General features: G+C 41.7%; 1 long non-coding RNA gene across 1 annotated transcript; it reads right to left on the reverse strand.

Annotated features, from left to right (window-relative positions):
- Positions 1 to 6,098: 6,098 nt before the first annotated feature.
- On the reverse strand, positions 6,099 to 15,997 carry LOC125613550. Its single transcript, XR_007344094.1, has 3 exons — positions 8,478 to 15,997; positions 7,467 to 7,699; positions 6,099 to 6,719 (listed from the first exon to the last, which is right to left on the reverse strand). It is a non-coding gene; the product is annotated as an uncharacterized LOC125613550 (long non-coding RNA).
- Between the last annotated feature and the right edge of the window lie 15 nt (positions 15,998 to 16,012).

Here is a 16,012-nt window from a genome sequence, read left to right on the forward strand (position 1 = left end):
AAGGACCCGGGTTTGATCCTCAGCACCATATAAAAATAAAAAAACATTGTTTAAAAAAATAAAACATAAGAAATTTTAAAAAAAAGAAAGCCACTATGGAAAACATAATAGAGATGCCTCAAAATATTAAAATTGAACAACCTTATAATCCAGTTATAACATTCCTGGAGTTGGTATACTAAAGAGACACCTGTATGCCCATGTTTATTATGGCACTATTCACAATAACCAAGATATGGAATCAGTGTTTGCCTATCAACAGATGAATGGATAAAGAAACTGTGGCACATATACACAATGGAGTATTATTCAGCCATAAAGAAGAATGAAATCATGTCCTTTGCAGGAAAATTGGAAATCATTATGTTAAACAAAATACATCAAAAATAGAAAGACAAGCATAGTGTATTTTCTCTCATATGAAGAAACAAAACAAACCCCCCCCCCCAAAAAAAAATCTGAAAGTAGAAGAGGGACTATTGGGGACTGAGAGGGGAGCTGGGGAGGGAGAGAAAGGGAAGGGAAGAGAAGGCAAATAGAAGAATAGAGATGATCAATGCTCAATATATGCACAAATGGAAATGTCACAGTGAAGCCCATTAATTTGTACAATTAAAATGTGTTAATAAAAAAAGACAGTGTTGGCCTCATGAGCTCTGGCACTGTGTATCTCCTATGCCTGCTCATTCCGCTGACCCTGCTGGAGCAGCATAAGCCCTACATGCTAGGGCGAGATCCAGCACTGCCAACCACAGAAGCCCTTTGATCCCTTTACTCTGGAAAGAGGATCCATACAAGCAGGAGGCAGCCACAGATCTGACATTCTGGAGCAGATGAGAATGGATGGCAGGCATGGGGGCCACCCTAGGACCCAAAAAATCACCAAGCAGGTGACGTGCACAAGGAGGAGACCATGCTAGATAGCAAAGGCATACCAAAGGCCTACATTTATTGTGTCCTTGCCATGGCCACTTTATGACACAGTTTATCAGAGTATGACTTCATTCTAGAGGAGCAATATTTACCTGAAGGCAGAGCACCAATTGCTAATAAGTCACTGAGATGCCACCAGCATTTGTCTCTCCCAGTTTGGAAAAATAACCAGTTAATTATTCCAAAATAATTTCATGCAATTCTATGACTATATCTGTACCAGACAGCTCTAAGAACCTACCAGGAATTTGTAATCTATCTGGGAAGGGAGCCACAGAGGAAGAATTAGGGAAGCTTTAGGTGCTACCTGTACCAAACAGAGCACATGTTCAATTATTTCCAAAGGGCACTGATTTCTTGTGGCTGCTTTAAGGAATTACCACAAACTTGGTGGCATAATGCAACAGAAATTCGTGTTCTCACAGTTCAGGAGGCTAGGAGTCCAAAATCAAGGCATCTGCAGGCAGAGTCCAGGGAGGGTCACTTTCCTGCTTCTTCCCGCTTCTGTGGCTGTAGGCATTCCTCCATCTGTGACCACAGCTCTCCCATCTCTGCCTGCGGGGCCTCAGTGGCAAATCTCTTAGGTGCGGGGCAAATCTCCCTTTCCTCATCCTTACAAAGCCCCTCATGAAGGCATTTGGTGTTGAGAGCCACAGCCGAGTTCGGATGGCGCCTAGCATTTTGCCAGTACTTTTGAGTTCTCGAGGAGTTCCCGTTGAGTTCCGCTTGAGCTCTCGCGGGGATTCCTGGAGATTTCGCGTTGGTTGGAAGTTCCGGTGGAGGGAGTTCCGGTTGGTGTGTGGTGTGTCCCAGAGAGGGCCGCGTGGGTGGGGTTCGGGAGTGTTCCCCCGAAGCGTGTGTGGAGTGCTGTGGGAGTTTGGAAATAAAATTTGTTCCTGCTTTGAGTGGCTCCTGATTTGTGCCCAGCCAGACTGCGGCAATTTGGGCCTACATGAGTAATCCAGGACATCTCCTCTGGGCATCCTCAACTTAATTTCATGCACAAAGACAATTTTCAAAGATAAAAGGATATTCACAGGTTCTGAGGTTAAAACACAGACATATCTTGGAGAACAGTTTTGTTCAACCATCACGGAAGTGGCAGTTAACTGCAGATAGAGCCGTGAGAATTTCCTTCTTCTCCCTGGGACGATGGATTTTATATGGCATCTTTCAAATGGCTGAAAATTCAAACTGGGCATTCAGTGTGCAGGGCACAGCAGGGACAGAAAACATCATGAGCACTCTGAAAGTGAGGCATGAGGCTGTGAGTGGCCTTGCTGCTCATGAGTGCTAACGTGGGCCTGAGGTAGCCAGCAGGGCTGGGATGGGCCAATTATGCACACTCTTGAGACACATGCAGAGAAGTCCCAACTTGACATAGTGGGCAGTGGAGAACCACATGGGTCCTTCAACAGAGAAGTACCATGATGGCTGATGAACAAAATCTAAACCACTATATTTGTTTTCCTAAATTATCTTTTCTTGGAAACATTAACAAGAATTCAGTATAACTCCCATAATGAAGTGATTTTTCTTTTGGACTTAGACATTTCTATTAGAAAAAAATGAAAATTAAATGAAATAAATCATATATATATATATATATATATATATATATATATATATATATATCTCCATTACTTCGCCTGAAGAAAAGGCTCTCTTCTTGAGCAATTATTTATACATCTGGCATATAATAAAATCATATCATGTAAATGAACTGGATTGACTTGAAGATGAAATTCTGATTACAACAATATGGGGCTTTGCAATATTCCATTAGGGAGAAAGGAAATGCTAGTCAGCAACCCAACCAGGAAAAACTATTTTGGTCTGTAAATTATGCAGCTTTGTGTTTATTCAATTAAGTTAATCCTAAACGAATCCTTCTGTAAAAACGCTATGTAAACACTGCACCGTTCCCCAGGGAAAGCAGTGCAGGGGACCCTGCGAGGACACTGCCACTGCAACTGCCCGCGTGGGGCCCCTCCGCTGCCTGCCACGGGACTCCTCAGATGTCTCCAACAGAGCGAGATCAGGCTTCATAAAACTCTGTCTGGCTCAAGGGCCACGCAAGCCCAGGTGAGGCCTCTCAAGTCCTTGAAACGAGATTGTCTGGGCTGCAGCAACAGCAAACTGATGGGGGCTTTATTAAACCTCTGAGAGCCTTAAAAATACATATTTTACACTATGTGTGAGCCGTGGGAGGGCTGCCCTGTGGGGCTGCGTGGCAGTAAGGGGACTCCGTGGGCAAGGGCCTCTTCCTAACTCGACAATGAGCCCGTGTTGGAACCTAGCATATATGCATCTGCATTTGATATCATTTCATTTCTGCACTAACAATAAATAATTGACTTGGCAGGGCTAAAGCAAACAGCCGTGAGAACTCCCACACTCCAGGAGAAGACTTTCACCTCTCTGCAGTTTGTTTGACCACAGTCGTCCTTCTCCAGGCCTTGATGGTGGTTGCCTTGCAGCTCAGCGTTTGATTTCTAATGGATATACCTAGCCATCCAGTCGATCCTGATCCGAAAAGCTGAAGTTATACCAAAGTTGTGGCTTGAATAAGACAGCAAGGAAGAGGTGGTAACAGAGCAGCTGGAACACATTATCTCCCAGAAAACAACGCCGGTGGTCAGTTAGCATTGCAGGCCTGAGATAGCAAGGCAGGAAAACCCTAGTGATGTCCCCACTCCCAAAATGTGGGTTATGTTAAAATTCCACGAATCTGAGATTTTTAATTTGATGCCTTTGGATACCAAGAGAAACATTTTCAGAACGGCATTCGCTGTAGTAATCTGACCTCCGGGAGCCATCTGGAAGACACAACAATTTGGAGTCACGAGGGGTAAACACGGCCTCTTGTTTTTCTTTCTGCCACTACCATTTAAGCTGGGACGGCGCTCGGAGTCTGTGGAGCTGGTGTGTTTCTACCAGTTTTTTTTTTTTTTAAAGGAGGAAACAATAAATGCACAGTGGTCTCTCAGGGAGATAGACCCAATATTTTGGGGTGACTCATCAAAACTCTAACTACCACCAAACTTTGGTAACAACTATGGTCGATCGGAACATGCAAGTCTGGAAAGTCACTGAGCTGATAAAACTAAGGAAGTATTTTTGGGTTACTTTGAATAGAATGGTGTGCAATTGTGGACCTTTAACCAAAGTTTATGGATCTCATAAAAATAACCACATAATGCCAGAAATTCTATATCTTGGGACCACAGTCAGCTCAAGATTTTCCTACCACTGGGTCTAAGTTTTTACAGCACTAAGTGAACAATAATAGAACTTTGATCTCAAAGTTGTTTAAAGTAAGGTACTTGCAGGTATACAGAGGTCACAGTCTTGAAGAATGATTCGAGCTACAGAGTGGACGGCATTCTCTTGCTCTGCACAGTAACAGGGATGAAGGCTCCCAGCAGGGCCAAGCAACACTGCGCAGGCTCAAGTGACCATCTTCTGTTCCTGAGGCTTTTCCCTTCCAGGCAGGACTTGCCAAACGGAGTCTTTCAGAGGGTAAATCTTCTAGCAGTGAGGCGATAAAGCTGAGATTAGGACGAGGGGACCATTATGTCCTTCTGGGGACTTTGCAAGTTTCCAGACACAGAAGACTGCCAAGCAGCCCTAATGGGCCCTTTCCCAGGTGGCCAGTGTTGGCACTTCTTTTCTGTGTATTGGACAGTGTGTGATTGTGTGTGCACGCACGTGTATGTTTGCCTGTGTGGACGTGCTGAGACTGTGTGCCCCTCTGATCTGTTTTCCCAGTCAGAAGACACATGGGGGAACCCTGGACTGATGGTTCTTTATTTAAAAGACAAGACCTAGAAGTCATAAAGTCTTTATTCAGGTTCAGTATTTATTTGAAATTCAGAAATGTGGGCCAGGGGCCACTGCCTGTAATCTGTGTGACTCAGGAAACTTAGCAAGCCAGCCTCAGAAACTTAGTAAGATCCCGTCTTAATAAAATCAGGCATGGGGCTGGGGATGTAGCTCAGTAGTAAAGTGCCCAAGTTTAATCTCCAGTATAAAAAAAATAAATAAGAAAGATAAGATCATTTCACCTGTGAAGCAAATGACACTCTGCCCCTGGAGTGCCTATGACCTGGAAGGTGTGAGGGGACCATTCCAAAGTACTCTCCATGGTGCCTGTGGGCATCATGTCTGATAGACATATTGACTTCTATTCCAAGCCACATCGGGGGCCCACCTCTGCTGTCACCCGAAGTGAGACCTAGGTAGGGACCACCCATGAAAGATTCCCTGACCTTGCCAATGTTCTTATTGCAAACTGTAAAGGAATAGAAAAAGTTGTTAATAGCCCTTGATATATTTTTTCAACAAATATTAATTCCCTGTCACTCTGTGTTCTAAATGAGATAGAAACAAAAATATACAGAAAAATAAGCCAGTCCCCAGAGCAAGCATCAAGGAACCGTAGGCAAGGCCACTGAAGTGCCCCCTCTACAGTAATAATGACATCTGCATCATTTATTGCTAGACCTTTGGTGCTACTCAGCCTGGTGGAAAACAAGCCGTCCATGACCTCCGTGGGCTGCCTATACAGCCCCCAGAAGGATGGTGATCCACACTAAGTGCAGCCAGTACATTGTCACCATGCTGAAAATTTTCTGATTCTGATTGTTATTGGAATACATATATCATTAGTGATTGTGTGTGTGTGTGTGTGTGTGTGTGTGTGTGTGTGTGTGAGAGAGAGAGAGAGAGAGAGAGAGAGAGAGAGAGACAGGGTCTCGCCATGTTGCTCAGGCTGGCCTCCAATCCCAGTCTCAAGTGATCCCCCCTCCTCAGCCTCCCAAGTGCCTGGGACTACAAGTGTGTGCCACCACGCCAGTCTGCAGGATTGCTTTGAAGTGCTTTGAGGGCACAGAACAAATGTCACTTTCTCTATGTCCTCTCATACGTGATCTGATGCCTTACACAGTCTTCTAACAAGAGGTTAAGTTGACTTGGGGCCACCTAGTTTTCCAAACTAAACAATGAACATAAACTGTGACTCTTAGGAAGAAAGCTCTGGTGTAGTCGGAGTCGTACTCATTTCCATTTAAAGGGGGAAAAGCATGGATAAAAAGTCATAGTTACTCCTCAGAATCTACCCATTTATAAGTAAAGCACGTCTGTCACCTTAATTGCTCATCCACTGAGTTAACAAGTTTTTATTGAACATCTACCTGCGCTTGGTTTTTACAAAGGGTGGCGATTAAAATACAGTCATGAGAGAGACGGGTGGGTCGTCTGGCCTCAATGCTGTCTCTGTCCTTTCCACACAAAAGCAGAGCCTCCTTGCAGGCAGACATACCAGGCAAGATAGAATCCCTGCCCCTGCGGCTCCTCACCAGTGCCTCTCTCCTGCTCTGGCGCGTGCCACAGTGGCCACTATATCTCATGCTGAAACTACGTACGTCTGTAACAAGAGCCTACAAAATCCATCTTGAGATGTTCATCTCACTAAGATAAGGTTGCTACATGACATGGTTGGCACATCAGCCCTGGCCTCAGTAAGGATGACATGACATGGGAGAATCTTGAAGGTCCTTGGCCACCGGGTAGCTACCCTCAATTCTGGTCATCTTTGCACACCTTGTAAGGGAGGTACTATGACCTTTTACCCTCTCTTGTGCACCTTCCGCTTCTGCCTTCTTGCTCCAAAATATGCCATGAAACCTTCTTTCTGGTTCCATCCATGTGTGGGTTCAGTGGCTTTGGCCTCCCAACCTCCTCTTCCTCCAACTCTAGCCTCCATCATGTTGTTATGGCTGGGCCTGGGAAGAAGCTGTGGTAAATTCATTAATCTCCAAGATGACCCCTGCACTGATGCTTGGTGACTAATATAAACCTTCTTTGGGCTCCTCAGCGGCTCCTAAGACGGGCTTGATAAGCTCATAATCTAGCAGCCTTTATGACCACAGCCAGATCTTCCCTGGGCTAATAATTATCTCCCACAGGTAATTTTTTAGGCTACTGATCATTTGTCTCACTAATCTCTCTATTTGTTCCTGCAGCTAACAGCAGATCCCCAAATACCCTCTGTAATTTTCTAACAAGCAGAATTCCAATTCCCCATTAAGAAATGCTGCTTTAAAGTGTAATTAAAGATCATCTAAGAAAAACAGGGCCAATTTTGAGCAACCCAGGAGCAATTTTTTTTTCCTCTGCCAGGAGGAAGGGTGTTTAGGAGGAATTAAAAATCACTTTACAAAATTATAAGCAGGTTTAATGCAACCATTTTGATCAACAGTCTTGTTATCAAGTAATATATCTAAAATTAAGGTAATGGATTTTAAAGGGAATAGACTGAATAAGAATCATCTGCTATTCAACAGGCATATCAACCAAGCAATTACTAATTCTGTTTATAACTGCGGCACTTTACTCTTTTGAAAGGGCAATGAAAGCAAAACTTGGTTTGTGAGCTCCTATTAAATTAGCATTGATTTTGTTTTACTGCCAAGCTAAAGAAATTTCAACATTAAGGAGTTTTTAACCCTATTTAAAGTATGCACACTTACACTGAATTTAGTCCACAGGTTATTTATCTTGCTCTTTACGATGACCCACAAAAATCAATGCCCAGCACAGAAGTTGTATGCACGAACGTCAAAGGAGAAGCGTGGCTTCTGAGCAACTATTAGGAAGCAGCGCTACGCGGCAGGTGGAGTTCAAGGTGGTCCATGCAGCTCAGATGCAAACCCACAGAGGGGCAACCCGTGCTAAATGCCCACCATTGCCTGCATTGGTGTCCCTGCAGAAAGGAAGAGGCATTTGAAGCAAATAGTGGCAAGGGCCAAAGTTGTTTTCTCCGGGCTTCTTGTGTTTCTAAGTATCTAGAGTGTTCAAAGGCAACCTTACATGTATTAAGATAGGGAATGGTACCTGTACTAGATTGAACAGTAAATAAAGTGCAGGTTTCCTGGTCTTGAAACAAAAAATCCGTTCAAATGGAAAATGAAAGGAACCAAGGCTTGATATATAAAAGTCCCCAAATCTGAGGCAAATTTGGGCTCAGTGTTTGTGGTGGTGCTCCAGGTCACCACAAGGCATTGCCTTGCACCCTTGGGGATGACACGCCTCTCACCAGGTGGGATACAAACATGACAGCAATGTGCTGAACTTTTCCACATTACAAGGACCTGATCTCTTTCAGATTATATGAATCTAAAATTGATTGAAAGAAGGGCTGCTATTAGACCTGTGTCAAAAGGCCTTCCTGTAATAGAAATGTACTAGCCATTTTGAAATTTAATCCGAATCCTTCAGATCTCCCTGAGTCCCTAGAAACAATTCCTTTTAAAGTATAGTACAACTTTAAATGGATTCTCCATATTCCATTTTTCTCTTATGTACTTTTCTTAGGATATGCCCAGCATCCCAGGAGTTGCTTTTATAAATAAAAACAAGAGGATTGGAGAGTGAGACAAATTCTATGGTCAAAATACCTCAGAGCACTCTCATTCATTAAAGAGATTATTTCCAGAGCTAACTGGGTGTCCCAAGAACGTTGGCACATGGAAACCACTAACCTGACTACCAAGCATTTGCTTGTGCATTAGAACCTGCTCTTCTTGTGAGATCGTTCTCGCCTTTACCACGTGGCTGGTACTGTGCTATCAACTTCCTGTGCCTCAGTATCTTCAATCTTCTTAACAGCTCTGTGCACATTTTCATTTTATAGGAGAGCAGGTTTTCACAGAGAAAGCCAGCTTCAGAGTAACTTCAATCAGAAGCACACACTGTTGATTTGTCTATCAGATAGCAAGATCAATGACGACCCATAAATGCCAGACATTCGAAAATCTTTCCTCACCAGCTGCAAAACTCTTATTACAACAAACGTCTACAAGTTTTTTAAAACTGCATGCTACTCTCAGAAAAAAAGGAAAACTCTTGTGCACGCATCACAATACATATATATTTGCTTTATTATAAGTTGTACATATAGTTTATAGGATGTATTGATGTTATAGTAAATATCTTCAGACTCAATATCATCCAAGGACAAGGTCGATGGCTTTAAAATGCTAGATGCAAACCCACATGACAAATAGCCTTCCTGATAATTTTTGAGGACTTTGACCAGAACTTCTTGTCCACTTGTGAGTGGTTTGACAACATTGACTTGACAGGTGAAGCGTCCACCAGGCAGGGTGTGAAGGGTCAGCTCTGCCATTCTCTGGCTCTGCTGGCACTAGGTTCAAATCAGTACCTCCATGGAAATTTTGCTGACTACCTGTTCCATGACAGTTTATTTCTAAAATGTCTGATTTTAATCCAGATAACAATTTATGAACACACTTGACACATAAAAGGTAGCACACCTGAAGACCACTGTGGGGGCCAGAGTCCTCCAGGCCCTTCATCCACCCTCTCTAATCAAACGCCCTGCTCATTCATGTGATGAAGCATCTATTTTGCAGTCCCCTGGGAGACAACCATGCCAATCTTAGGTGGTTGGTGAAGTTTGGTCCTATGCTTATTTTTTGAGCAAACTTCCCACCAGTACCACATGTGTCCCAGAGCTCAGTGCTCAGCCCCAGCCCCAACTCTAGAAACAGCTGCTCCAACAGAGATCCTGAGATGCCACTTTGAGGCACACAGTTTTTGCCTTGGGACAGGTCTTCCAGAGTGAGAGTGGCTGCAGCTAACTTCTGAGAAAGTCTGACTTCTAAGGACGAACTGGGGACAAATGGGAGAAGCCCCAGCCCTGCCACTCACTGAGCAGGATCTCCCCTCTGAGTATCACTGGGCTATACTGAGGACCTTGAGCAATACCTAGCAAGGTATTTAGCTGGGAGCACTGTGTAAGCACAGCATCAGCCAAGCTGTCATGACACTTTGGCACTTAGGCATAATGCAGTGGACTCTTTCCACAGGAAGTTTCACCCATCAGTGAGGGCAGTCACCCAGGCTGCCTGAGGCAAAGGCAGCTGGTATCATCCATCACGGAACCACTGAAAGTCCTAACTCTGAGTCCCAACCTTGACCTGGGTGCATAACAGAGAGACCCAAATAATAATAGCTTGTTTTTGTTTTGTTTTGTTTTAAAGAACAGAAATAACAAGAAAGCAAACCTTTTTGTTAGAATAAATCAACTTGCCCCAGACCTGCAGCATTGACACCATGAAGGAGCTTGTTAAAAACAGATTCCCATCCACCCCCAGCCCTAGGAGTTGGAAATTCCAGAGATGTGTCCTGTTACTAAGGAGCACTCCAGGAAATGCTGATACAAGCTCAAGTTTGAGAACTCTTAGTATAGACTGTACTTGTTTTGTGAAGCAAAAGTGTTTGATTTTCAGTCTTGGTTAATAGGGACATTAACTATAAGTCCACTGTAATGAAGTACACTCCCTTCCTATGAACATTAGTGTGTTAGAACATTGCTAGGGATAACCATACTTGTTAAATTTGGCTTGACTTGGTTAAATGGATCAAAGTTGAGAAAAAACATTTGGGATTATTATAGATTCAATATTGCTGTTGTTCCTGAAATTTCTGTTTTGGGGCTAGAATGGAACCTGGGATCTTGTGCACACAGAGCACAGCCTCTCTCCTTGAGCTGCACCCCAACCCCTCACAAGATATTTTTAAACACACTGACATCCACGGGTTACAACTTCCAATGCAATATGATACAACAAATAAATAAATGAGGTTAAATATCTGTCTGTTCTCTACTCCATTCTCTTTGGATACATGCATGGCTATGTTATATAACAATTTTTGAATGTGGAAGCAAAATTGCCACTTAATTTTCTCCATATTGCATTTGATAACTATCTATTAGTTAAAAATATTTACCTTTATTATCATTTTATCTCTTTCAGTCTTTTTAACTCACTGCATATTATTGCCATGTTATTGTTCTACGTGGGTTTTTTTTTTTAATTTGGCTAATCTGGTCAAGACAGGTGCTTCTTGGCCCCCTTTTTTATTCTGTCCAAACTGTCAAGATAAGGACAGTTCTATACAGACAGATCCATACCTGATCTTACATAAGCCATCTGAAAGAATAGCAAGAACTGACGAAATTTGGTTATCCCGAGTTTGGAAAGAAGGGTCTGCGTGGGTTTTCAGTTGTAGAAACACACTTACAACTAGGAGACTCTCAATAATGTTTTATTTACTGATAAAACACACTCTAACGGATGATCCCAAAGGCGCATCGAGTGGGACTCCCACTGAAGTGCTTCCCTTCCTTGGGGGGGGGGGCGTCACTAGCAAGGAGGCTGCGGTCCCACTCCACACCAGCTGGGCCTCTGGCAGAGACTCTGCCCACTCCCATGATATTACTTATGAGACAGAATATGGGCAATTTCAAGGCTTAAATGGCCATTTGTATTAAGACTGACAGATGAAATGTTGTAATGCATTTGCAAAATCTGAGGAAAGAAGAAAAGAACATCCTCAGATAATAAAGTATGGCCCAAGTCCAGCCAGCCAGCTGTGAGCGTGATTCTTTAAAAGTGATTTACGTGGTCCAATTGCACTGTCTCTACAATTTTCTTTTTGCACATCAGACTGGATCTAGGTAATATGTGTACGATTTATTTGGTGGTTTTTGTTCATTTTGATTTATTATGATACTTTTTGGACTCAACTTTCTCTGAAATGTCCTCTATGAAAAATGATGTAACATTCATTGCATTTATTATACTTAATGATAAACCTTTCAGTAAATTCACCAATGTGAAAAATGATCAAAATAGCATACATTTAATTTGATGGAACACATGATTTTACTTTAAGGATTTTACACACATAAAAATATCCAAGATTTTGGACTTTATCTAGGGCAACTTGCTTTCAGCAGGAGACTAATTTGAATCAATTCTTTTCCCCTTTAGATTATATTAGGGTCAAAATGCCTATGTCAGACTCATGGTTATTTGTGGGAATGACAAAGGCAAAATCTAAGGGTTTAGATACTGTTTCTTATTTCATTACTTCTTTTGTATAAGATTTAAGTACTTTATTTCTCCTACCAAGAAAAAAAAAGAGTTTATAAAATATAACTCTAAACCATTTTTTTTTTTTTTGGTCAGAAATATGCTTCTAAGTGGAATGGAATGACTTCATCAATTTAAAATGCTTCCCACGTCCCGGTCATTCAGTCCTCAGTTGGTTATAGATGATAAGGGTTAATGTATCTTTTCAAGCTAATCAAGACTCAATTTGAACTAACTCAATTCTTTCCCCCCAATTTAATGCTTCCATTTTTTACCACTGACCTGAAAACATTTGATTTCATAGATGTCATTGTGGACAAAAAAAAAAAAAACCACCAGAGTAGGATTTTATTGCAACGGGTAACTTTTTCATCTTGTCTAAGCTGGTTAGTAAAGTTCGCATTCCCACAACCAACACTCCAAATTTCATACTCATGCAATTTAGGCTTCTTATTAATGTTGCCATGGGATGCTTTAGTCTAATTTCTTAACCTATTATTAACTTTTGAATATTGGTTATTTCTCCCATAATTTCTTTTGAAATGTAAAAGCCTCACACACATTTTCATAAATCTTTAAAGGGTTTGGATACGTGCTTCCTAGAAATTACTTACTTTTGTATTTTTTAGTTCAATCCACTGTGCAAAAAAAAACAGTTTATAGCAAATAAATTAAATTAAAAGCAAATAAGTCTGAAGATGCATAATTCAATTGCATAAAGATGCATAAGTCAACTTAGAGCCAATATCCAATAAATGATGTGATTTGTATGGGGTTGAAAATGCAATTTTTATCTGAGAAAAAAATTTTATATTTTGAAAGGTAATGAACTTCCCCTTATGTTTGTAGCAGAACAGTATCTCCTACATTGGACTCAATCCCCAGCACATCACCTTGGCTTTGACCTTCATCAGAGAAAGTGAGGCCTTCTGAGAAACAACTGTTGGGTACATGGGGGCCAGTGGGGGCTGGTGGGGCCCGTGGAGGGAGCTAAGGGTACACGTTCATGGGACAGGACACTGGTTTTATAAAAAGATCACAGGTCCAAAATGGTTGAGCTCAGACTGGAGGGTATTTCACATGATATCATCATAAATTAGAGTTGATTTGTTACAGATTCTTTTTTCTTTTTCTTCTCCTGTGAAAGATGAGACTCTTCAGATTTGTAATTTCTAAGTAAATCAGAGTTACATTCCTGATTTAACTTGGAAATTTTCAATGATTTATACCTTTTAAGCACCCAGTTGGCTTTGTCTTTCTGTTTGAGCTCCCTATTTTCATGTCTTCCTCTTTAGAGAAAGCCCATTTTCCACCATTCCAGTGTTATTATACCGCAGCAGAAATTCACTGAACAATCACAGAGTTCCAAACCCAGCTCTCTCTGCTTGCAGCTGGCCTGCTCTAATCCCTGACCGTTAAACCTGCATTTGGTCACTAATGCACTACAACATTGCTAATGACAGGGAGGTACAACAAGATAAGCCCAGTCTCATAATGAATGACTCCACAAAAGCAAAGAGGCAAAAGTAATTATCGAACCACATGGACCGCTGGCCTTGAATTGCCGTGGACATCCCATTTCATGTTCAGCTAAAACAACTCAGAGATAACCTTCTGCCGGGCAGAAGCATCGGTTCACAAATGTGCTTCACCAACACCTGCTTCTGCGTCAGCAACTAATTGTCCTACAGGAAAGCATCTGCAGGGTCTTTCCTTCCAAGATGAATGAAGCAGTTTTCTAAACTCAGATTGCATTCTGACTATACAAGAAACCTACAGAAATAGGGTAAGCGATTTTTGAATATTTAACAATCTTGCATTGGATTTTATTAAATACCTCTGGGTATCACAGACCACCCATGCCTTCCCACAAAACTTTCCAGGAAGTTCTAACTTACACATGATTTGTAACTAGCATAATTATAAAAAGGTCAAGTGCACCTCAATGTCCAATGTTTCATCTCACTAATTACAACCAAAGAAAATCTAATCAACAAGCCAAGTAAAGAAATTTATTAAAGTTGTATAGAAAATTATTTAAAATGTAATGCTTTTTTTAAAAGAAAATGTTTCAATACAAATAAAATCCTATGAGCAAAATAGCAAAATTTGTCAATGTTTCCATTAGACTTGACTTGAAAATTTCTTTTTGACTAAGCAAGAAAAGGATTGCTTCACCATCAAATGGAGCCAGACTGCAGCCCCATAAGGTCACTCTGACCCAGATGGATACTCTTCTCCCACAGCTTCTTAATAGACAGTGCAGAGGTGATGATAAACCCAGGAATCTAGGAACGTATATCAATACAATTCGAGATGGCAAGAAAAACTGAAATGAGCACAAATTTTAAACAGACTTGCTGCTGTGATAATCTCTGCTGCAAATGCAACACCTCAAAGTATTTCCAAACAGTAACCATTAGCTTGAATTCTAGGCCTAAAATAGCACCCGTCTAATCTTATCAATTTGAGCCTAAGAAGAAAACAAAAGTCAGAGACTAGCTTGCTCCAGCAGCAAGTTACTGGTTCAAGACTGAGAAACATTGGCGGTGGGCTTCCCAATAAGCTGAAATTAATACTTAGTGGTAAATGAGAGTCAGCACAGTCAGCATAAACAATTATAGAATAAAAAGATGTTGCCAGGGCTTGGGGAAGGAGAGAAGGGAGACTCCTGAGATCTCAGGAGCCTCGAGAGAGGAAGCAGCATGGGTGGCGCATGCTTATTGCATAATGAAGAATGTTCCATGAACTCCATTTAAGCTTTTGCTAGGAAGGAAGGGTCTGGCTTCTTTCTCATTCTGCCTTAGGAACCAAGAAAACCAGAGTCACATTTAGATCCCAGGGTGACAGACTGCCCAAACCTCGTACCCTGTGTGCATGTATGGAGCAGGGGATTCAACTTACCTTAACTTTTACTCTTCCTCATCAACCTATTTCTCTCACCTTGTTTTGTATACTTTGTTAAAACTTCTTCAAATTCTTTTTCGGAAAGAGATGGGATGAGATTCCACATCTCACTGACTCCAAGTCGCTCTTTCCTGTGAAAGGCACTAAGGGACAGGACATGAGGAACATACTGCCAACCAAACTTCCACACCTCATGGATTGCAAGATCCACCTTAATTTCAGAGGTAACAAAGGGAGCAAAATGTCCACCTGAGCATCAGCGAAATGCAGCAATGTCATCCTCACCTGTATGTTTCCAAGAACTTACTTGGAAAGTAAGTTGGCTTGATTCTGTAAAAGACTTCAAAGGACAAGGCCAGGGGCTTCTAGGGTGCGGGTGGCCAGAGGCCCCCAGGCCACCATTCTGTCCTGCCCTCTTGCTTCACAGATAAAGGATGCAGAAGAAGAATACAGTGTGAACATCGCATGGCAACTTCAAGGATCAAGTGACCACATGACACGTATTAACGGCTCACCAATTACAGGACAGGGCCTGCCTATCACTAATGTATGTGTTGGCTAAAACTAGGCCTAAACTTATCAAGAAGTTTTTTTCTGTCTAAAAGGCACAACGATATCAACTGAGTACTTCTCATCCTATTTTTTCCCTAAAACTGTACGTTATTTTCATTTCCAGACTTTGTTACCACTGAAGGAACCGGTTCCTGCTGTGACTACTCTTCACAGTCTCAGTGAAACATTCAGGCCAAAGCGGAAAGCCATTCCTGTGGATGTCCACCATGTGCAGCAGAAGACCAGAATAAGACCAACTTCACGTGAGTTTTGTGAAATCTCTACTACAGGTGAAAAACAAATTTTATTTCAAGGTTATAGTGCTGTGTATAGATGTAGGGAATATGAACTATCTGAATCAGAATTGGTGATAAATGAGAAATATGAACGTATTCCATTTTTTATCACTTATGGCTTAAAATAAATTATCCTTATCTTTCTAACATTGTAATTGGATGGCAAATCAAATAAACATACTCACCTTCAAGCTGCACTCTATTTACAGTGATGAGAAACCATCATCTGAAACCTGACACCTAAATGTATGTATGTACACATGTGCACACGCATGCACATGTAAGCACGTGCAGACACACATGCACAAACAACACACAAGCAGTAGCACATGCATGCATGAACATGAACATGCACAC

The sequence above is a fragment of the Marmota marmota genome, unplaced genomic scaffold (assembly GCF_001458135.2).
Source record: "Marmota marmota marmota unplaced genomic scaffold, marMar, whole genome shotgun sequence".
Classification (NCBI taxonomy): Eukaryota; Metazoa; Chordata; class Mammalia; order Rodentia; family Sciuridae; genus Marmota; species Marmota marmota.